This window comes from Sander lucioperca, chromosome 16 (genome assembly GCF_008315115.2).
Source record: "Sander lucioperca isolate FBNREF2018 chromosome 16, SLUC_FBN_1.2, whole genome shotgun sequence".
NCBI lineage: Eukaryota > Metazoa > Chordata > Actinopteri > Perciformes > Percidae > Sander > Sander lucioperca.
Window position 1 is genome coordinate 14,751,358 of NC_050188.1, and position 23,588 is coordinate 14,774,945.

The 23,588-nt window shown below is 43.1% G+C and overlaps 1 protein-coding gene across 1 annotated transcript in view; it reads right to left on the reverse strand.

The window, feature by feature from the left end:
* Positions 1 to 23,588, reverse strand: part of LOC116059779 (collagen alpha-1(XIV) chain-like) — a 252,849-nt gene that overhangs the window by 197,091 nt on the left and 32,170 nt on the right. The gene's annotated exons all lie outside the window — the stretch shown is intronic.

Consider the following 23,588-nt stretch of genomic DNA (forward strand, 5'->3'; position numbering starts at 1 on the left):
TTGATGTTCTCTAATGAGAGCTCTCGCAGGACAAGAAAAGGAACTAAAACCACAGGAAGTCACACAAATCTAGACACACACACACACACACACACACACACACACAGCCAAGGACAAAACTGGGAACTTCAGTGACACTTGCCTGTATAACTGTGTGTGAGTGTGAGTGAGGCAGGAAGTGTGAGGATTAAAAAAAATGGTGTCAATGTGGCTTTCACTGCTCATTCTGACCACAACGCTCCTTTTCTTCCGCACGCTACAAACAGGCCGGAAACGAAAATCTTTGCGAGCGAGTCAAGTCTCGTCATAAAGTATGTATCTATCTATCTTTTACCGTGACAAGGAGAAGCCTGTGAGTGGTCGACAGGTGGAAAGCTTTCATTGTCATCATTAACCCTTGTGGTGTCTTCCTGTCAATCGTGCAACTGTCAACCGTTTTTCTGGGTCGAATTCCAATATTTGTCACTTTTTTTTTTTCAATTTTTTCCTGTGTTTTTGTAGCTTTTTCCAACATTTGTCACTTTTTTCAACGTTCTTTTGTCATAGTTCTGATAAAGAACGTTTTTGTAAACTGTAAGACGTAAACAAGCAAATTGACAGGACGACTGTCATCGCAATCCCGACAAAAGACAGACATGCCTTGGTTGTCAGGCAAGTTGTCGGGGGGGGACGATGACAGGAAGCAGAGATGGCTCGATTGACGGCAAGGAGAAAAGATGTTATCATTCGAACATACAGTGTGTGCAAGGACAAATACAACTCATCTGTCAGTCACGTGGGAGGGAACGAGAGAGACTGAAAGAGAAAGAGAAAGGCCTTGTCAAATAAGGAAACGACTAAAAAAAAGACAGTGAAAGAAAAAAGACAAAAGAAGTGAGATACAGTGAGAAAAGGTTCAGAGGAGATGGATAGAGAAAGGGAAACAGAACTAGAACAGCATGAAGCTGGAGACGGATAACGTAGATAAAGAAAGATACAGCGAGCGCTAAGACAAGGAAGAGGAGAAATGAGGAGGCCTGTGACAGAAAGAAGAGGCTATACAATAAATGACAAAGAAGCAACAAGGAGATAAAAAGCAAGTGACAGTTTTGAGATAAAAGTGGAAGAGAAAGTGATATGGAGAGGAAACCATGGGGAAAAAATGAGCGTATAGAACCAAAAGTGAAAGAGAAAGTGTGAAATAGAAAGTGTGTGTTTTCTGGAACAAAACGACAGCGTGACAGTTTAGCTCTGCAAAAAAACCCCCGAGGGAACGACACGTCGACCGGATATTTACAGCACGGAAACAAACCAAGAGAAAAAAGGAGAAAACGATTACAGCCGCTGACAGACACACTGGATGGCATTCCCAGGACGGAGACAGCAGATGGAGGATGTAAAAAAAGAGGGAAAACGGAGATAACACGCAGTTTCTGATATGATTCATGGCATTTATAGGCTGGAACGAACGAACGAAAGAAGCAAAAAAATACGAAACAAAGAAAAATAATGACATACGTAGTCCATACATTCGTTCATATACCTGAAAACCAAAGTTCATATTTGTCCAACCATCCAATGTATGAAACCTGTTGAGACCAACAATGAGAGCAACCAGACCTCCAAAACCACAGGGGGGGTATAGGATCATTTATTCATCCCCTCTAATACGACGCACCGGAGCGTTTTCCGTCCTCTTATCTAAACCTACAATATCTAGCCCCGCATATCCTTGGGGGGGGGGAAGAGAGAATCGATGCACGGATGCCAAGTATCGATCTTTTATTATATATGTGCAACAAACTTAAAGTGAGATTAGCAAACAGAGAAATGTATCTTTTTTGATGAAACAGATGCTGACAAAGTTCCCTTTCGGGGACGTAATCTGAAATTGGGAAATATTTGAAGTTAGAAAAACAGGTAACAAATTGCAATATAATCGCAGAATATTGCGATATGTTGCGAGCGTCTGGTGGCCGGGTTTGCCACGGAGCCCGGCCGGGCACAGCCCGAAAAAGCCCCCGGCTGAGCGCCGCTACGTTGGAGTTTACCCCGGTGGACGAGAGGGTCGCCTCCCAACGCCTGCGGGTTGTGGGGGGGAAAACTCTGACTGTTGTTTGTGCATATGCACCAAACAAGAGTTCGGAGTATTCGGTCTTCTTGGAGACCTTGAGTGGAGTCCTGTATGGGGCTCCAGTGGGGGACTCCATAGTTCTGCTGGGGGACTTCAACGCACACGTGGGCAATGATGGAGACACATGGAGAGGCGTGATTGGGAGGAACGGCCTCCCTGATCTAAACCAGAGTGGGTGTTTGTTGTTGGACTTCTGTGCTAGTCATGGATTGTCTATAACGAACACCATGTTCGAACATAGGGATGCTCATAAGTGTACTTGGTACCAGAGCACCCTAGGCCAAAGGTCAATGATCGATTTTATAATCGTTTCATCTGAGGCCGTATGTTTTGAACACTCGGGTGAAGAGAGGGGCAGAGCTGTCAACCGATCACCATCTGGTGGTGAGTTGGGCCAGGGGGTGGGGGAAGACTCTGGACAGACCTGGTAAGCCCAAACGGGTAGTGCGGGTAAATTGGGAACGTCTGGAGGAGGCCCCTGTCCGACAGACTTTCAACTCACACCTCCGGCGGAGCTTTTCGTGCATCCCTGTGGAGACTGGGGGCATTGAACCCGAGTGGACAATGTTCAAAGTTTCCATTGCTGAAGCTGCGGCGAGGAGCTGTGGTCTTAGGGTCTTAGGTGCCTCAAGGGGCGGTAACCCACAAACACCGTGGTGGACACTGGTGGTCAGGGAAGCCGTCCGACTGAAGAAGGAGTCTTTCCGGGATATGTTATCCCAGAGGACTCCAGAGGCAGTGGCAAGGTACCGAAGGTACCGAAGGGCCCGAAGGGCTGCAGCCTCTGCCGTGAAAGAGGCAAAGCAGCGGGTGTGGGAGAAGTTCGGAGAAGACATGGAAAAGGACTTTCGGTCGACACCAAGGTGCTTCTGGAAAACCGTTCGCCACCTCAGGAGGGGGAAGCGGGGAACCATCCAAGCTGTGTACAGTAAGGATGGGACGCTGTTGACCTCAACTGAGGAGGTAATAGGGCGGTGGAAGGAGCACTTTGAGGAACTCCTAAATCCGACTAATACGCCCTCTATGGTAGAGGCAGAGCTGGAGGATGATGGGGGATTGTCGTCAATTTCCCTGGTGGAAGTTGCTGAGGTAGTTAAACAACTCCACAGTGGCAAAGCCCCAGGGATTGATGAGATCCGTCCAGAAATGCTTAAAGCTCTGGGTGTGGAGGGGTTGTCTTGGTTGACACGCCTCTTCAACATTGCGTGGAAGTCTGGGACGGTGCCTAAGGAGTGGCAGACCGGGGTGGTGGTTCCCCTTTTCAAAAAGGGGGACCAGAGGGTGTGTGCCAATTATAGGGGTATCACACTTCTCAGCCTCCCTGGTAAAGTCTTCTCCAAGGTGCTGGAAAGGAGGGTTCGGTCGATAGTCGAACCTCAGATTGAAGAGGAACAATGCGGATTCCGTCCTGGTCGTGGAACAACGGACCAGATCTTTACTCTCGCAAGGATCCTAGAGGGAGCTTGGGAGTATGCCCAACCGGTCTACATGTGCTTTGTGGATCTGGAGAAGGCCTATGACCGGGTCCCCGGGAGATACTGTGGGAGGTGCTGCGGGAGTATGGGGTGAGGGGGCCCCTTCTCAGGGCCATCCAATCTCTGTACAACCAAAGCGAGAGCTGTGTCCAGGTTCTCGGCAGTAAGTCGGACTCATTTCAGGGGAGAGTTGGCCTCCGCCAGAGCTGCGCTTTGTCACCAATCCTGTTTGTAGTATTTATGGACAGGATATCGAGGCGTAGTCGGGGTGGAGAGGGGTTGCAGTTCGGTGGGCTGGGGATCTCATCGCTGCTTTTTGCAGATGATGTGGTCCTGATGGCATCATCGGCCTGTGACCTTCAGCACTCACTGGATCGGTTCACAGCCGAGTGTGAAGCGGCTGGGATGAGGATCAGCACCTCTAAATCGGAGGCCATGGTTCTCAGCAGGAAACCGACGGAGTGCCTTCTCCAGGTAGGGAATGAGTCCTTACCCCAAGTGAAGGAGTTCAAGTACCTTGGAGTCTTGTTCGCGAGTGAGGGAACAATGGAGCGGGAGATTGGTCGGAGAATTGGCGCAGCGGGTGCGGTATTACACTCAATTTATCGTACCGTTGTGACGAAAAGAGAGCTGAGCCAGAAGGCAAAGCTCTCGATCTACCGGTCAGTTTTCGTTCCTACCCTCACCTATGGTCATGAAGGTTGGGTCATGACCGAAAGAACGAGATCCAGGGTACAAGCGGCCGAAATGGGTTTCCTCAGGAGGGTGGCTGGTGTCTCCCTTAGAGATAGGGTGAGAAGCTCAGTCATCCGTGAGGAGCTCGGAGTAGAGCCGCTGCTCCTTTGCGTCGAAAGGAGCCAGTTGAGGTGGTTTGGGCATCTGGTAAGGATGCCCCCTGGGCGCCTCCCTAGGGAGGTGTTCCAGGCACGTCCAGCTGGGAGGAGGTCTCGGGGAAGACCCAGGACTAGGTGGAGGGATTATATCTCCAACCTGGCCTGGGAACGCCTCGGGATCCCCCAGTCGGAGCTGGTTAATGTGGCTCGGGAAAGGGAAGTTTGGGGTCCCCTGCTGGAGCTGCTACCCCCGCGACCCGAGACCGGATAAGCGGACGAAGATGGATGAAAATCGCAATAATATCGTATCGTGACATAAGTATCGTGATGATATCGTATCGTGAGGCCTCTGGTGATTCCCACCTCTAATATGCTAATTTGCCAGCATTTGTAATGCCCACTTATTCTGCACTTTATGAAGCATTTTGTATTCTGTATTCTTGTACTGTACTGAATGTGAAACTATTTGTTGTCTTGCACGCCTACGCTTTTCTTGGCCAGGTCGCTGTTGCAAATGAGAACCTGTTCTCAACAGCCTACCTGGTTAAATAAAGAAAATTTAAATATCCTGTTTGCATTTGAGAAAGAAACCCATTTGTTAAACCATGAAAAAACTTCTGCATACAAATCACACAACTAAGCCATCTTATCTCTATATGGCTCCCCTAATTCAATTGACGAACTTTTGAAAAATTTGGGGACTTTGTCCTCAAGTGTGCACCCTTTTGCTAGAAATGCAAGTGTCATATTTGACCCAGCATTAAAATTTGACAAACAAATTTGTTCTGTTTAGTTTAGGACTATCGCTAAACTAAAATCCTCTCTCGTAAGGACTTGGAGACTGTTATTCACACTAATTTCGTCTCGTGTTGACTACTGCAATTCCTTGTATTCTGGGATTTGCCAATCATCTTGACCACGTCTGCAGCTTGTTCAGAATGCGGCTGCTAGATTGTTGACTGGTACCAGAAGGAGGGACCATATTTCCCCGATATTGGCTTGTCTTCACTGGTTACTAGTCAAACGTAGAATCGATTTTAAGGTATTGTTGCTTGTTTTTAAGGCATTACATAGATTGTCCCCTTTATACATTGCTGATCTCTTTACCCTACATCACTCCTCCAGGATCCTTAGATCGTCTAATCAGTTCCTTTTAGCCATTCTACAGTTTTGGATGAAAACAACTGGTGATCGTGCCTTCTGAGTTGTGGCCCCGACACTGTGGAATAAACTTCCCATTCATATTAGGTCCTCCTCTAGTGCCGAGATCGTTAAAGCTTTAGCGCGTAACTTTTGAACGTCCTTTACATTCAAGCCATTGCCAAATGAGTTGCTACAAAGCTAATTAAGACTATCAGCTCCACACAACTCTCTCTGTATTTCTCAGTATGACTATGTTCAGAAGATTGTCTCGTCCAGTGACTTTCCCGCGCAGAAACTCTGAAGAGTCCATCATGTTTTTTTTTATCCTCCGTGTCCTCCTTGGCTACTAGCAGCTGTGTGGAGGAGGGCTGGGGGCGCGTGCGCGATCACGGAAGGCTTGTATCATGTGGACGCGCTGACCGTTTTGTTGTCATTGCTTAGAATTCCTCATGGGGGAGACAGAAACTACGCCCTGTAGCTTTAAGTCTTGTCTTAAAACTTCTTTGGCGTTCGACTCAGTTTAGGGACATTTGTACTAAAGTGTGTTGTTTGTATCATGTTCATAGTGTCTATGTTTTTATCATCTTCCATTGATTTTTATAACATAATATAACTTTGTACAGCACTTTGTTCAGCTTAGGTTGTTTTTAAATGGCTCTATAAATAAATTGACTTGACTATATGACAGACTTCCACAACAAACAAATATCTGCCGCTGTCTATAAATCAACATTTGGCTGAAACAGCAAACTAAATACATTCTGTGTCCTCCCGCCATGTGTACAGCACCACATTGTGTACACACACAAAAAAAAAAAAACATGAACAAATCCACATCAACGATCCAAGTATTGACATATGCAGCAGTGCAAATCCACGTCTCGACTGTCCCCCGTTCTGCTGCACGTCGCCACAGCTGACACAATGTTTGTGCTGACAAGTGTACCCAAGCCTGGCTTTTCCTTCCACACTGACAGTCTCGGCGTAGATACATCCTCGCTACAGAGACATTGACTGTCCAAGTGAACGAGAAGAAAAAAGCAGACGAATCATCTAAAAGAAACTTGCCACAACTTTGTGTTTCATAACGCTCACGTTTCATAGCAACTGCCTCACTGAAGATGCTTGTACCAACGCATTGTGTAATAAAACGTCATCCATTTTCACTTCATTATGTAATAATCAGAGATGGAAAGAGTACAACAATATTTTACTTAAATATAAGTAAAAGTAGTATTATTTTGACAAACATACTTAAAGGTGCCCTGCCACGCGTATTTCATGACTTTGTGGTAATGTCTGAAGTTCTACCATGGACTCTGTAACATTTTTTGTGGAAAAAATGCCTTGGTTACCTTGTTTCGAGCCATTCTAGCGCGGTATAGAAAGCCTGCAGGAAGACTCAGCTCGGTTTGTGCCAGTTCTTATTAATATTCAACGAGCTAAGCTGTTTGACTCTGACTGGCTAACAGCTAGCCAATGAGAGCCTGGCTATCAGCATCTTTTACCCAGCGCAACTGGGCGAGCTCATGAATAGTAATGAGCTCCGGCAACACCACATCAGACTAACCAGCTTTTGGAATTGGCCTGATTTCTCCGCTTATTTCTTTTCAGTGGCTAGAGCTGACAGAGGAGGTAGCCGTTAATTTTCACATTCACCACATATCACAAACACATATGGACCGAACATATTTCAAAAAATACAAGTAAAAACGGTTTTGTGTGGCAGGGCACCTTTAAGTAAAAATAAAATTACCAGTATAAAAATCTACTCAAGTAAAAGTAAACCCTTGATTGAAAAATGTCTGAATTACATTTATGTTTTAGGTAGTTATTTTAGGTATCCAAAGCTACCTTATAACACAAGGGCTTAACTTAGGGTTCCACATTGAGATCTCCAACTATCTTGGAAGGTCCCGGGACATGTATGCATGTATTTAAAAAAGCGACAAAAACATTGAAAAAATTGTTGAGAAAAACCAAAACAAAATTTTAAAAAAACACGCCACGAAAAAGGCGACAAAAACTCGGAAAGAAGCAACAAAAACTTTAATAAAATCCTCCAGAAAGGCGACAAAAACGTTGAAATAAATTGTCCAAAAAGCCCCAAAAAAACGTCCCAAAAAAATTGGCAAATTTTATTTTGAAAAAGGCAGCCAAAACTCGAAAATAAGCAACAACAAACGTTTAAAACAGTGACAAAAGCATTGAAAACGAGACAAAAACGTAAAAAAAAAAAGCTTCGGAAAAAGCCCAGGTTTGATTATAGGACCGGAAAATCAATTAATGACAGGAAAAGCATCCAAAAAGCCTGATCAGTGCAATGCTAATGTACGGAGGCTTTTATGGATACCTAAGAAGGTCCTTGGCAAAAAAAAGCTTGCATTAAAAATTTAACTGCCGCGTCTGGATACTTTTCCTTTTTTTTTTTTATATATAAATCGTCTCATGTCTCTGGTTCTTAGCAATAAATGTCTTACATCTAAATCACTCGGATCAACATTCAAAGACCACGAGAACGCACGACACGCAGGTTTGAAAAACGCTTTCATACTTTCACATTTTTATGGAAATTCAGCCCAGCCAGTATGAAAGTGCAGTGATAAAAAAACAAAACAGGAATGTAAGAGACGTGTCATCCTGAAAACTATTGCACAGCAAACTACATCTGGATAAATACAGGCTAGAAAAGTACACTTCCACTTGTGGGGAAGCATACATTAACTGTGACTTACTTTCTTGTCACACACATGCTGCTCTTTGTTCTTTTCTTTCAAACTCTCAAACCTCCCACCCCCCCGATGAGTGGAACATGAGGTCCAAGCTGTGATTCTATTATTCCTGCCTGTCCGCCGCTGACATGGTCTAATTATTGTGGCCCGAGCAAATGGACTACGGATTAGACCTTTAGAATAAATGGGTCGTGTCAGTCCTACACACACACACACACACACACACACACACACACAGAGACAGACACACACACAATTTTAAAGGTCACAAGTCCACTTTGTCCCTGACCAAAACGCTGCTTGTCAAACTGAAGAAACCTTTTGATATTACAACTTGGACATTTAGAGTCTCTCCTTACAATTGGAGTTTAATCTGCAGGTTGCTTGGAGACGATTGAAACGATTCCCGTCAGTACACGCTTTAAACTCCAGTCCATTAGAGGGAATAACATTCGCATTACGGCTGGGACGATATGCTTTTGTCCGGATTCGATTCTTTCCCGATACGTGGGCGCCGATTCGATTCGTGTAGCGATTCCCGTTCATTGCGATCCTAGAAGTATTGTGATCCGACAGTATTGAAGTTTTGCGATATTATTTTCCTTCTTTAACAAAAACAAAAAGACATGGACATCCACTCAGCAGCAACCTCCTCCCTACGCAGATGTTGTCGCTCACTTGACTTCCTACTTTGGCTTCTGGCAAGATGTTATAGTTCAATATGAAAATACACAACTGCTAACTTTTTGTCTCCTTTCATGCAAGAGTGGCTCAATAGTCTTGAGATCTGATTCCTATTAGAAAATCCAAACTTACTTTATGTGCTGTTAAACACTCCCCTGTAATAATTCTCAATTTTATAAACAACATACTGTGATTGTCAATGTACTAGCACAACAAAATTGCTTGTTTGGAGTTGAGGACGGATAGCCGAACCGTTTACGTGCGCTTGTTGCCTCGTGTGCGCTGATGCGCTCATCTGTTGACATTTCCGAATGCCTTCCTACATTCTTAATAAATAATAATAAAAAAGCTTTCCACACAAACAAACGTACATGTGTCATTAGTATGAGAAAAAAAAACGAGAAATTTAACTGAGAAAAATGTGGCCTGATCCACACTCTAGTTTGGCGCAAGCCTGTAGAGGCCTAATTAGGACAAAAACTTTAAAGTATAACACTATGAAAGTATAACACTTACTTACTGTATAAGATACAAAATTAGATACAAATAACAAAATAAATGGGCATTTCTAAAAACTATTTGTTATCTCAGAAGAACGCACATCACATTCAGTCAGTCAGTCTGACATTTATAAATTATGTCACCTTTTATCCGCCGTCAAACTAGCAAAAGTGAATTCGTACACGCCCTGAACGCACCTGCGCCAGGCGCTTCACGCCGTGCGCTCAGATCGTTAAAATAGGGCCCAGTGTGTTTTCACCTTTCACCTTCAGCTAACCTCCATTTCACATCCTTATGAGGACATTCGCTCCACATTCTGCAGGTTCAGGTATGTAAGAACACACACGCATACTTTCCAGTGTCAACTCGGAGCACAGGTGAGTAGACTGAAGCAAAACAAGACAGTGATGTAACCCAGGCTGACTGGTTGACAGAAACACAAACGGTGTATGTGCTAATTCAGTTGGATCGTTAAGCAGTTCCATTTGAATGATTTGGATTCCAATGGTGTAAGATATAAGAGTGATATAATAACGAGACAAAGCTCAGTATGTTCATATAGCTACAAGCAAGCCCACACCTGCCTGCCGCTCCGCAGCCAGAACGATGCCCTGACACGTGACAGAGTGGAACTGCAAGATAAAGTCATATCCTCACTGGATTAGATTTCTTTTTAGAAAATAAGCACAGCAAAGACGTCAGATAGGTCGACACCTCTGTGTTTAGCTATATATATATATATATATATATATATATCTTTAAACATTACAGTTTAAAATGAAATCAGAAATGAATAACGTTTTGGATTTCACATATCTCCGCAATTCAAATTAACAGCCATTTGGCTACCCGGAAGCAACGTCACTGGGATTTGGTGTATATTTCTAAATACAAAACTCCTTCAAATGTATCCAGTTCCACAAACATTAAATAAAACACAGCTTTGGGCTGCAGCCCGAACAATGCCCTGACATGTGACACAAAGTAAAATCCTGAAAACGATCAATGCACATTTTTAAAGACCGGCAGATACAGATAGACAGACAGATACAGACAGGAGTATGAGCCGACCTGTAGGGACACCTGCAGATGCTACCTGGGTGCACTGAGAGCGAGGCAAGCGATAAGATGAGTTACAGTGCTCTCATGTCAGATTAGACTCCCCATCCATCACACAGTGGAGGACAGACAGCAAGAGAGTTAGACAGACAAATAGTCGAATGAGCAGGAAGACGGGGGAGATGCAAACGCCACAGAAAAGCTGCGATGTAAAAAGGTATTATAACCTTAACCTTAAAACGTAATGTGCAAAAATAATTGTTTTTCTCGATTTCTCGTTTTTTGTGATAGCAGCCGTAATTGCGATTAGTTTAGATTAATTGCACAGCCCTAGAGATATGAGTGCAGAACAACAGACACACACAACAACAACAACAACAACAACAACAACAACAACGCCAGCAGACGGCGGAGAAGCCGAGTCTTCAGACTGACAGCCATGCAGGCAGCTGTTGAAGGTCTGATCAGTGAGGCTGTAGCTGTGGTATTTCAGCAAGTGTGGGCAGGGAGCCGACTGTCAGTTATGAGAACGGAGAAGCTGACTAAGAGAGGCCAAGCTGTGAGAAGGAGGAGAGAGACAGAGAGAGAGAGAGGGGGAGAGAGAGGGGGAGAGAGAGAGAGAGAGCGAGAGCGAGAGCGAGAGCGACAGAGAGAGGGAGAGAGAGAGAGACACAGAGAGAGAGAAAGAGAGGGAGAGAGAGAGAGACACAGAGAGAGAGAGAAAGAGAGAGAGAGGAGAGAGAGAGGAGAGAGAGAGAGAGAGAGCTGGGAAGCGAGGAAATGGTGCTGAAACAGGGCTTGAAGTGAAAATTAGAGAGACAGAGAGAGAGAGAAAGAGAGAGAAAAAGAGAGAGACAGAGCAGAGCGAGAGCGAGATAGAGAGAGAGCGAGAGAGACAGACTGACAAAGAGATTGAGAGAGAGACAGACAGACAGACAAACAGACAGACAGACAGACAGAGAGAGAGAGAGCGAGAGAGAGAGAGAGAGAGCGAGAGACAGACAGACAGAAAGAGAGAGAGACAGAGAGAGAGAGCTGGGAGGCGAGAAAACGGTGCTGAGACAGGGCTGGAAGTGAAAATTAAAAAGAGAAAGGAAGAGGAGGAAGGAATAGAGGGAGAAAATAAGGACAGCAGATAGCCTCATCATAAGAACCTACATCTAAAACACGTCTTTGAAGGGAAGTGTGCCAAATTGAAGTTAATACTTTATTTGAAAAACGTTCCAATACTTTCATCACACATTTGACCTGCTTGTTATATTCTCTATAAAACCTCCAGAAGGAGAATGTCTATCTGCACAGAGAAAATAGAAAAAAAGAAATTATTTTCAAACATTTCAGCGCGATTAATCGCACGACTGTCCATAGTTGACTTACGATTAACCGCACATTTTGATATCTGTTCTAAGTGTACTTCAAAAAGGGGATATTTTTCAAGTTTTTAATGCTCTCAACATGGGAGCGGACAAATGTTATCATTGCAACAATCCAAATGACAATGACAAATACGGTCGGGAATATTCTTCAAAATCCCTCAAAAGGTAACTGTCTCCTGTATCTTCATTACTAATGAAGGTCCCACAATCGCCCACAAATTGCAACAGAAACTCTGACAAATGTTTATTACTCACAAAAAGTCTCCTCTATAAAATATCAAAAATCCTAAAAGATCCCAGTGGTGGAAAGTATTAAAGATGAACTGAACTGAAAGAATAAACGTTGATAACGTGTTGGTTATGACAAATAAAAATAAATTACACTAAAAATTGTAATTAAAAAAAAAATCAATATAGGTTTTTTTAAGCAACACAAAAATTACGTTTGTTAGTATTAGAACGCTGACAATTTCGATGACGTCACTGGCATGGTAGGACCTGCAAAGGGATATAGGCTACAGTGCAGCATATTAAATACACATGAAAATGAGTAATTTTAATGGCATGGGTTACACATTTGAGCCTGTGAGGGACAGGCCTGTAGTGTCTGACTACCACCACATGGAGGACAATCTGTTTCAGGCTCCACCTTCGGATCGTTTGGGGGGAAGTGACTGGTGTGTGTGTGGGCGCTGCCGGACACTGCAACTGAATCTGTTGCAGAGAGGTCAACCTGGACCATTTACCTGTCATGCACTCTCATTTATTGTATCCAAGCACATTATGCATTTTAGGGAATAGAGACTGCTTATATATCGTGTACATTTAGAGAAAATAGAAAAGGTGCTGTGCGTTTCAGAAAATTGAGGCAGATAAATGGAAAATGTGATTGGACGAATTCATCCAATGGGATCGCTTGTTAAGTTAGCTGCACGCAAAATGTTAAAACCAAAATAAATAAAGTTTAAAAAAAAAAAAAAAGTTTGCTGCACGTAGGAGAGTCACCCCAGGTTGACGGATGCACGGAGGATTCACGAGTTTTGCCGTTTACTTTAGGCTAGTGCAGAGTTGGCAGATTTTTTCCTTGTGGTCGTTGATGGATATTGCACAAATGGATCCTGCACAGATACCTCTTATTATGGAACTAGCAGCTTTTTCTGTGAGTTGAACTCCCTCTGCATCAACAATGTGCCCTGAGACATCAGCTAGCTTCAGGGTGAGTAGAAAGGGACATTGGATTCTGTTTACAGACCCGCTGTGGTTTAGTTAGCAGCTAGAAACGCATTATCATTGATCTGTGATATCATCGGAGTCATGGTTTATTTATACAGTCTATGGTTGGAGCGCTAGCTTGTGGAGTTTGACATAAGTGCTTGGATCGTTTGGTATCTAGCTTGGTTTTGTGACTCAATTTCAATGAATGCCCAGTGTGTCAGTCTCAGTTTTGTTGAACGTTATAAAGCCTACACGTCAGCCTTTATTTGTGCGTGTAAGTGAAAATGTACGTGTTTTGTGTATGTCACAACAACGTTACATCCAGCCCTTTGCCTAGTAGACTTGCTAGCATGCTGGATAACAGCTAAACATACCTCTCTGTCCTCTGCCTGATGTGAGCGTTTCAGCGCCCTGTCTCTGCGGCAGATAGCATCGGTGTTAGTGTCTTGCCGTTGGTCTATCAGTCTGCCCTGTACTGTAGCCTGAAAAATCGATCATTGACGGAATGGCCTCAGGTTTCAGTCTGTTGGACTTAACCCTCACCAGTGACCCTGTTGAATCAATATTACAGCTCTCTAAATAGTCTGTCGCTAAAAAATGCTCGTTACAGACTCGAAATCTAGGGGCTGTCGGAGGGCTAGCCAGTTTTAAGGCAGCTAGCCATGAGTTGAGGACTGGTTTCCTTGTCAAAGGTAGCCTGTGGAAATGTATCGTAACCCCAGCTGCCTTAGCCCTATACAATTCATTACTGCAGCCAGGGGCAATGCAGTATGACCCCCCCTAGACCTGTTGGTTTCCGTTTCCTCAGCCATGTCCGTTAGCCTCAGACTGTTTACATCCCATGGCTGCTTACCATGCCAGTGACGTAGCCGATTGTGGAATTCCAACATGGCGGCGCCCGTGTAACAACAACAACACTTTCAATGTACCATTTTATCCCTTTTAACAAATTCAGCCATTTTAATCATTGTACCAATGAGAAGAAATAAAATACATCTGTTATATCACCTTTACGCAAATTCCAGTTCAGTTCATCTTTAACCCTCCTGTTGTTGTCGGGTCAAATTTGACCCATTTTCAAAACGTTTCTATATCAGAAATTTGGGTTTCTTTCAACCAAATTGTCCAAAAACATAACGTGGATGGTTCCATACAAGTAAAATAAATGATCAGTTCACTACTTCCATTGAATCTGGATGTGTTATTGAATTGTATAGCAGAAAGAAGTGACAAAAAACGTTAAAAAAAAAAAAAAAAGTGCAGAAAGGACAATAACTTGTAATTCGTGAAAAAATTCTTTTGAAAAAAGTGACCAAAAAGTCGGAAAAAAAGTGACAAAAACATCAGGAAAAAGTGACGACATTTTTTGAAAAAAGTGACGAAAGTTTTTGAAAAAAGTGACGAATTTTTTGAGAAAAGTGACGTGAAGTCAGAATCATTCTATAAAATTAAATAAAACCCAAAAAATTCATTAACAGTCGCAAACTGATCCTTAATTTTACTAAAAAGGGTGCAGAAAGAACGACAATAACTTGTAATTTTGAAAAAAGTGACCAAAAAGTCGAAAAAAAGTGACAAAAACATTAGGAAAAACATCGGGAAAAAGTGACGACATTTTTTGAAAAAAGTGACGAAAGTTTTTTTAAAAGTGACAATTTCTTTTGAAAAAAGTGACGACATTTTTTGAAAAAAGTGACGACATTTTTTGAAAAAAGTGACGTGAAGTCAGAATCATTCTATAAAATTAAATAAAACCCAAAAAATTCAATAACAGTCGCAAACTGATCCTTATTTTATTTGTGAAGAGCGTTTCATGGAACCTTCCGTGTTACTTTTGGGCAATTTGGTTGAAAGAAACCCAAATGGTCTGATATAGAAACTTTGAAAATGGGTCAAATTTGACCCGAGGACAACAGGAGGGTTACGTGTTCGGGCTGGTAAGTTGATGTAATCCCCCAAAAAAAGTATCCGCTGAAATATAGATGTGTCTTTCGCCATGTAAAGTCTATGGGAAACGTCTGTCTGAGTCAGACGTTACAATTCCACCGTGGGTAAGGCAGCTAAGCCCACGGTTGCATCAAAGCATGGCGCTGTTCCTGGGGGCTCGGGCCGAGTGTATCGGTTCTGCATCACTTCCTGGTTTCCCCAAACCACGGAGTGAGCGGAAGCCTAAAATCACAGGACGCAGGTGCATTAAATGTGTGCCATTAAAAGGAATTTGCGTTTAAGACGTTCTAATTACGGCTGTCAAAATGAACGCAATAATAGCATGTAGATGAAGACGGAGGCTAACAATAGATAACAAAACTCACGTTCTGAACCGTCGACTGTCACCTAAACTTCCAGGAACGTGATCTGCTTTTCCTCTAAAGCCGAGACTGATGGATAAATAATCTTATTAAAGTATCAATGTTTGTCTTCACAACCTGAGAGCACAGAGTTTCTCGATATTGAACTTAAGACCGGTGTGGATAATAAGAAGACAGGGAGGAGAAGATTGGAAATTTTCGAGGGAGCGTGTCTATCTAAAGTCAAAACACACACACACACAAATTATGTGAGCTTTGGCGTCATACATATATGTCAAAACTGTTTTAATAAGGAGGAAATAATGAAAAATGAAACCAAATAGTGTCGAAAGATCGAAGAGAGTGATAAAAGTGATGGAGAGAAGTAGAAGAAAACATAGCAGTCAAGAGAAAAGCAGAAAGCTGATGAAGAAAGAGAGCTTGAGGAGTGTGTGTGTGTGTGTGTGTGTGTGTGTTCAAATAACAAGCAGGGTGGAGTCATATAAAAAAGCCACTCTTTTTAACGCTGGTTGGCTCCTCTCTCCCCCATCTGTCCCCTTTAGCCTGCGGCCAGTTAGAGAAGTTTAGAGATGTAGCAGGTCTCACACACACGCACACTATGTGAGCTTTGCCGTCATACATACAGTATGTCATAACTGTTTTAATAAGGAGGAAACAGAAGACGGAAAAAAAAAAAAAAAAATTAAACAAAATTGTGTCAAAAGACCAAAGATCGAAGAGAGTAATAAGAAAAAGTGATGAGAGAAAAGCAGAAAGCTGATAAAGAAAAAGAGAGCTTGAGGGGGGTCTGTGTGTATGTGTGTGTGTGTGTGTGTGTGTGTGTGTGTGTGTGTGTGTGTGTGTGTTCAAATAATAAGCAGGGTAGAGTCATATAAAAAAGCCAATCTTTTTATCGCTGTTGGCTTCTCTCTCCCCTTTAGCCTGCAGCCAGTTAGAGAACTTTAGAAATGTTGCAGGTGACCTTTACACAGACAAACACACTAACACACACACACACCAAACCTATCAACTATTTCCGCCAACGCAGTCCGAAAGGAAAACATATTAAACGACTAAATAAAGAAGACAGCAGAACAGATGACTGTTAAAATAAGCTAGGTTCAAACAGTTACATCACGAAGCAAAACACTAAACCGCACAAGAACACGGAACCACGACTCTGACGGCATCAAGACCAAAATGGTTGGCTTTGCTAATTCATGCAGCGGTGGAAGTAGTATTCAGTTGCTTTACTTCAGTAAAAAGTAGCCTACTAGTATCAAACAGTAAACACATTGTTACAGTAAAAGTCCTGCATTGAAAATGTTACAAAACTATGCAAGTATCATCAGGAAAATGTAGTTTGAAGTATTAAAAGTAAAGAACAATCCTCCCATTTTAGAAAGTGTTTTAGAGCTGTGTGTTTAATGGTCTAATCATCTCAGCTGGACTTGTAGGCCGTTATATACACAGGTTTCCTGTTTACAAACATTACAGGGTACGTGTGCATACCGGAGGCAGAAAGCCAGATTGGTGAGCTGGTCCGCTACTGCAACAACCTTAAGTATTGAAGCTTTCCTTATTGGTTGTATTGTTTGTATATAAATAAAACGTGATTTTAGTTGGATCTGTTTGGCTTAATTTTACTGTGATATATATGTATGGCTATACATATATATCACAGGCTTTTTTAGGCTAATGTAATAGCCAACGTTAGCAGCAGGGTTACCCCTAAATGTACCCCTATGGTTGGTTTTTGCCTTAAAATAATGGCCAGGATTTCCGGGAAAAGGTACAATATGTGTGTCTCCATTTCGAGATGGTGACAACACTGTCGTGGTTAGCTCGCCGAAACTCTGCTGCCGCTGTCTCGGCAATGTTAGCTAACGTCCGCTAGCACACGTACAGGCTTACTATAGCCAGTGTAACGTAACAAAGACCCACCCATCTCGTAGGACCGAAGCTTAATGTTTCATTCAATAAAATGATGGTACAAAAGGAGCACTAACGCCACAGGTCTTATGTTGACAACGTGGGCGCAGATATAAGGAACTCCGAAGGCAGACGTAATATTTACCTAGCAGGCTAGGCTAACGCTGTTGCGCTAACGTTAGCAAAACCTCGGCGTAGCTTTAGCTAGCTAGCAGTCTAAACTTGTCTCGAGTCCGGACTCGAGTACTACAGCCCTGACAGGTATATATTAGCTGAACAACTGAACAAGCTGCAACTTTTCTGATTGATCCAATGGGAGCCCAACTCTTGCATATGACCCCAATCTACCCTTCTTATGGCTTGAAGCCATAACCTCCGCCAGTTTTTGGCAAAACCATGCTTCCCCTAGGTATTAAACATCAGGCACCCATCACTGGCTCTGTCTGTACAATTAACCACGCAACAACTCATTGGCATTTTGACTTACACTATGCTGCTACTTCTACTAGCTACACGAAACACGTCTTCTTTCTGCCACCCGGTTGCGTGCGCAAGCAGTGATGACGTTGCCAAGAAATCCATGTATTGTTGGCTAGTTTCATCAAGTTTTGTGTGCAGGAATCTTAAAACTACATGGTTTAATTTTTTGAGTTGATTCTTAGCAAAAACAACCTTTGTTCTTTTCACAAATATGTGCTCATTCGTGTGTCATTACTTCCACCAACTATTCAAAGTTTTCTCCTAAGCGTAGAATCTGCCATTTAGAATCATTCAGAATACATACGAGCGAGTCGCTCGAATGATGGCCGCCATGTAGCTCCTCCATCTTTAAAATACATCAGCCAAAGAGGGACATACCTCTGAATTTCACCCTCTTACACCTATTGGCACCGTGACGAATGCCAGGGGGAGATTACTCACCAGGGAAGCGAAAAAGAGAATTAAAACAACAACGCGACAGGCAAAGCAACAAGACCAAAGTTAATATTGGAGTGGCTAGAACAGCTGCGTGGAAACGATGGAGATACTAAGAGATCATTTTGGGTTCGGCCACCGTAGGAGGAAGGGCTAGAAAGTAATATTCAGTTGGTTGTCATATACAATTTCAGGAGAGAGAGAGAGAGAGAGAGAGGAGAGGGAGAGAGAGCGAGAGAGAGAGAGGGAGGGAGAGAGGCGAGGGAGAGAGAGGGAGGGAGAGAGGGAGGGAGGAAGGGAGAGAGAGGAGAGAGAGAGGGAGGGAGAGAGGAAAGCGAGAGAGGGAGGGAGGGAGAGTAGAGCGAGAGAGAGCAAGAGCAAGAGCGAGAGCGGAGAGGGAGCGAGAGCAAGAGAGAGAGGGAGAGAGAGGATGGAGGCAAGAAGGGGATAGAGATGAGGAGAGAGAGGGAGGAGAGAGAGGAAGGGAGAGAGAGAGAGGATGGAGGCGAGGAGAGAGAGAGAGAGAGAGAGAGAGAGAGAGAGAGAGAGAGAGAGAGCGGGGGAGAGAGAGGGAGGGAGAGACAGAGAGCGGGGGAGAGAGAGGGACGGGAGAGGATGGAGGCGAGGACGTGATTTTGACGACTAATCGATTAGTAGTTTTCATCGACAGATCTGAGCTCTCGAGTGGTCGTTAAGACTAGAAAGGTCTTAAGATCTATTTACCATCTGTAAAACTGAGTCACTCCATAAAGAAATCGTGCTAAAGGACCACTTTACGTCTCACGTTTACCAAAAAAATTGCCATTTTGCCAAAAACGTCATTCAGCAACAAATCGACTCAAGAAATTCTTAATTGACTATAGGAGGCAGCCGTAATGACAATGAATATTAACTTTATAACTGTACGTTAGTCGCGCGTTTATGTCTAATAATAACTTCTACATAACTTTTTACCTAACTAACTTTGGGTTCAACATTGGAGGGGTTGAGATTTCCAAATATCTAGGGAGGTCCCGGGACACGTCTGCACGTATTCAGAAAAGGAAAAAAACTAAAATTGTAGAAAAAAAAAAGAATTTCGAAAAAGAATTGTTGAAAAAGTCAAAAGGCGGCAAATGTCAAAAAAAACGTGAAAAACGTTAGGGAAAATAACCCTCAAAAAAAGGCGACAAAAACGCCAAAGAAGCAACAAAAACTTCTGGAAAAAAAAACTCCAGAAAGGCGACAAAAACGTTAAAAAAAAAAAAAGAAAAATTCAGAAAAAGCCCAGATTGGATTATTGTAGGGGGGGTTGTAACCCCGACCCCCCTGTAACCCCCGCTTCGATCTTCAATCATCTACATTAATGTAAAACTTCCAAAAAATCAACTTGATGTGGAAGTGATGCCAGTTTATTTCGTCCTTTGCAGAAAAGATATTTCATATGCTGCTCTGGCGTACGTTTGTAATAATCACCATTTGTAAATTATACAGTTTTAAGACTTAAGACTGACACAAAGTGACGGATGCCAGAGAGACAAAACAGAAGACGACTGACAGAGAGTAGCAATCTTGCAACACCCGAGCAGCAGTAATGAGTCAGAAAAAGGACTTTTATGGAAGTCCTCGCTGTAATTATCTCGCCGTTTTGGATCGGATCCCTCTGGACTCGCTGCGCGCCTCCTCCCTCCCTCCCTCCCTCCGCTCTGCTCTCTCTGCTTCGACTTGCCTTGTGCAAACACAGCCCGATGAAGTCTAGCACCCGCTTTAAAACATCCGTCGAGCCATAAGTGCCCTGGCGGAGAAATGGCAGACATCAGATCTGTCTCATTTCTAAGTATCACTCTTGAACATCCGTAAAGAAGCAGCTGTCCTCCATTCTGCTTATTTATCACGCCTCAAAAGGCTCCTATATTATAACATTCCCCTATTTCTGTACACATGAAGGCATAAAATTACCAGAAATGTTTGTAATTACATTTTTTCTACAGTGCGTTTAATCATCAAGCTATTGAATTTGAAAAATATTTTCCTTTTTTTCAAGGCCGCTGCAAACAAGCTCCAAAAAATGCATCACCAATGGACTTGTTCCTGATTGGCTATCTTCATTAGAAAAAAACTCTACAATCCTTCCAAGCATGGCAGCATTTGAAATGGATAGCACCCAGTAAGTAGCCTGACTTCTTCATACTCAGATTCTAGTCAGAATATGAGTCTGATTCTGCTCCACTGGGCTGTGATTATGAGGCGTGTTTCAACCGAACCAGGAAAGAAAATGCCTCTGCACTCAATTGGATAGACCTCCAACCAATCAGAGCAACGGATAGACCTACAACCAATCAGAGCAACGGAGAATGTGACGTATGTTGAACTTTTGTTGAATCCCGTAGGAAGGACGGCAAAAACATCGACAAATGCCTTGATCGCGGTTCTCTGTTCCTCTTTTTCAATGAATGCGCTGTCGATATCTTCTAGAACAGACGCGATGGCGGAATTCAACCCAAGCGCTCTGTTGATCATCTGTCCATCATCGTATAAAGCCCGCCCTGACAATTTGATTGGTCCGAACAGCTCTGGTTGGAGCATAGTTGCTCCACAACGGATCGAGTCCAGACCGAACTTCCCGACCTCAAATGTTGTGGGCGGGGCTAAGTTCGGCTGGCATCCAGGCTACCCAGTCAGTGGGTTTAACTAATTTAAGTTACAAAACACATCCTAAAGAACAATATTCTGATTGTGAATCATGAAAAAAAAACAAAAAAAAAACCACTATCATAAAACCTGAATACTGCGTTTACTTTTCAAAATGTTCATGCATCCCAAAATATCTCTTAAGGGTTTTGTGTCTGAAGTTATCGAGGGTCATTCATGGACCTGGTGACAGCTAGTCTGATCAACGGAAATACATTTCCAGGATAAAGTCTGACAGCCACCGTCAGGCTTTGCTCCTCCCCTTCCGCTCTCTCCGTGTGTTGCCGTTCTCAAACTCTGTTCTCTTCGGGAAACAACAACAAACTTCGAGCTAGTGAGCTACACGCTGAAAACAGCAATTTTAGAAGAATATTTGGATGGTGCAACAAGACAGGTCTGCTTGGTTCTTTTGGGGAATGATTGTAAAGATGTACAAAGAATATGTTTAGGTCATTTCCTCTCTAACTGGGATGTTTTGGGACTGATTGGTGGGATTGCTGTGGACGAAGTACACACGGAGATACACTGGTAAGAGCCAATGAGGTTTAATTATGTATCCAGCTAATTTAAATAGCTCACGTTACTGTATTGTGTCAACAGTTAACTTCATGTAATATTGTATGTGGCGTTTTCTTATGTGGGGTGCAAATGTTCCACCAAAACAAGTTCCTTCCTGAGACTATTCAGCAGAGCCACCGTCTCTGCATTTGGAGCTTAGCACCGCCCAAGACCATTGTGATTGGTTTAAAGAAATGTGAACAACCCAAGTGTTTTTTTCTCCTATCCCAGAATGCATCCAGGGTTTCCCGCAGCACTTTGCAGCTAAGGCGACCGCCTGAGCAACACACACCTGCCGCCTTAACTACGTCGTTGTCAAAAAAAAAATGTATATGAGCGATATATGAGGCTCGGACATAAACGCCACGGGCTGCTGTGGGCTTGTGTCAGTCTCGCAAGCGGTTTCAGGAAAGTGGCTGCATGTGTCCGACACTGCACAGAACATTAGCCGGTACAAGCCTACAGCTGTCAACGGACACGGAGTGCGGAAAATGTGTCAGAGCCTCCCGGACGGTGAACTGAGACTCTGTTTCCTGCTCGTCGGTCAATGGTTAATGATCAGTTAACATTTCATTTCATTGTTCTATCTTTTGGAAGGCTGGCTGCCAAAAATCGCCACTTACTAGCTAATTAATTAGCCTGAGGTAAACGATAGCTATCAGGAAACAGAAGTGACGTGGTGTCTGGTGTGTGCGCCGGTGTTTGTGTGTGGGTGTGTGTGTGTCGGCCCGCCCCCGTGAAGCTCCGACATACAGACAGCAGAGGAACAGAAGAAAGTAGCTGCACCTTCGCCAAAATGAAGACAAAAAAAAAAAAAAAACTATTTTGGTACAAACATTTACTCACCATGTGGCAGATAGCCACATACGTAGATATAATTTATTAATTATATAATATCAAAATTTTATATTTAGTGTTTAATAAATAACTGTTAAATGTAGCACAGAGTCTGTAGTCTATCGCACAAACAAACCCCCCCCCCGGACGCTAAAGTCCAACAGTCTGCAGCTAAAGACACAGAGGAGACAAGCTGTGCTCTTTGCAAGACACTGTCGGAGTTGTTGGAGAAACACAGACGGACTTAATGGTGCGTACAATTGCTCCTCGTAAGCTTATGCTGCGTTCAGGACATTTGGTGCTCTTATACTTCCTCACCTTACTTATTTCACAAGTTGGGAGTGAGAACCGGTTGGTTACACGGCTCGATACCACGTGAGAAAAATCAGTAATTGCATAAAAACCTCAGACGGGTTTAATATGACCCCTAGGACTTCAGAGTGAAGTTAGACCTAGAGTAATTTCAGCTAGAGGCAGAGAAAATTCCTGACAGGTTTGTAAAGTTTCTGCTGTCTGGAGGAGAAAGAAAATACCAATCACCAAACCTCTCCTAGCGAAGTCGGGTGCTGCCGAGAGAAGAATATAAAAAAAAGGAGTCAGGCTGTTATTGCATTTTAAGTGATGAGGCGAAGAAGAGGAGAAATCTCAAGTTCTGCTGCAAATGTTAAGTATTTTTTCCTTTCTCTCACCTTCTGATTTAAGAGACAAACACACAAATCTAAGCATGCTGCAACACAAACATGACTACAGACAGGTAAGGACAAACTAAACGTGGCAGGGCTGATTGAGACGCACTAATTAAGTAGATTTAGATCAGCCAAAAAAGATTTGTGCCAAGTTTGTATCCTGTTGTGACAATTTTCAGAGCAGAAGCTGTAATTTGGGTTTGAGACGTCTGCCAGAAGTCCCATCTGCACCGTCATTAACACCATTCCTCCATTTCAAGGCTTCAAAACACACAACACCACTCACACAAAAACATTTTCAAAAAGCTGCAAAGGAACACGGCACAACATCAGGTTTCTGGCAACAACAAAAAGAACACGACGAGGTAAACACACATGTTCCAACGAAAAGTTTTTTTTGAATTCTTTTTCGGATTTGATGCAAACAGAAATGAAAGTACGAGCATGGCTGCTATTCAGAAATGTTTCCAATATTTTGTCCACGGCTATATTCTGTTCATTCATAAGGGAACAAAATATGGGACAAACCTTTGAATACAGTGGTGCTCATAAGTTTATGAACCCATATTAA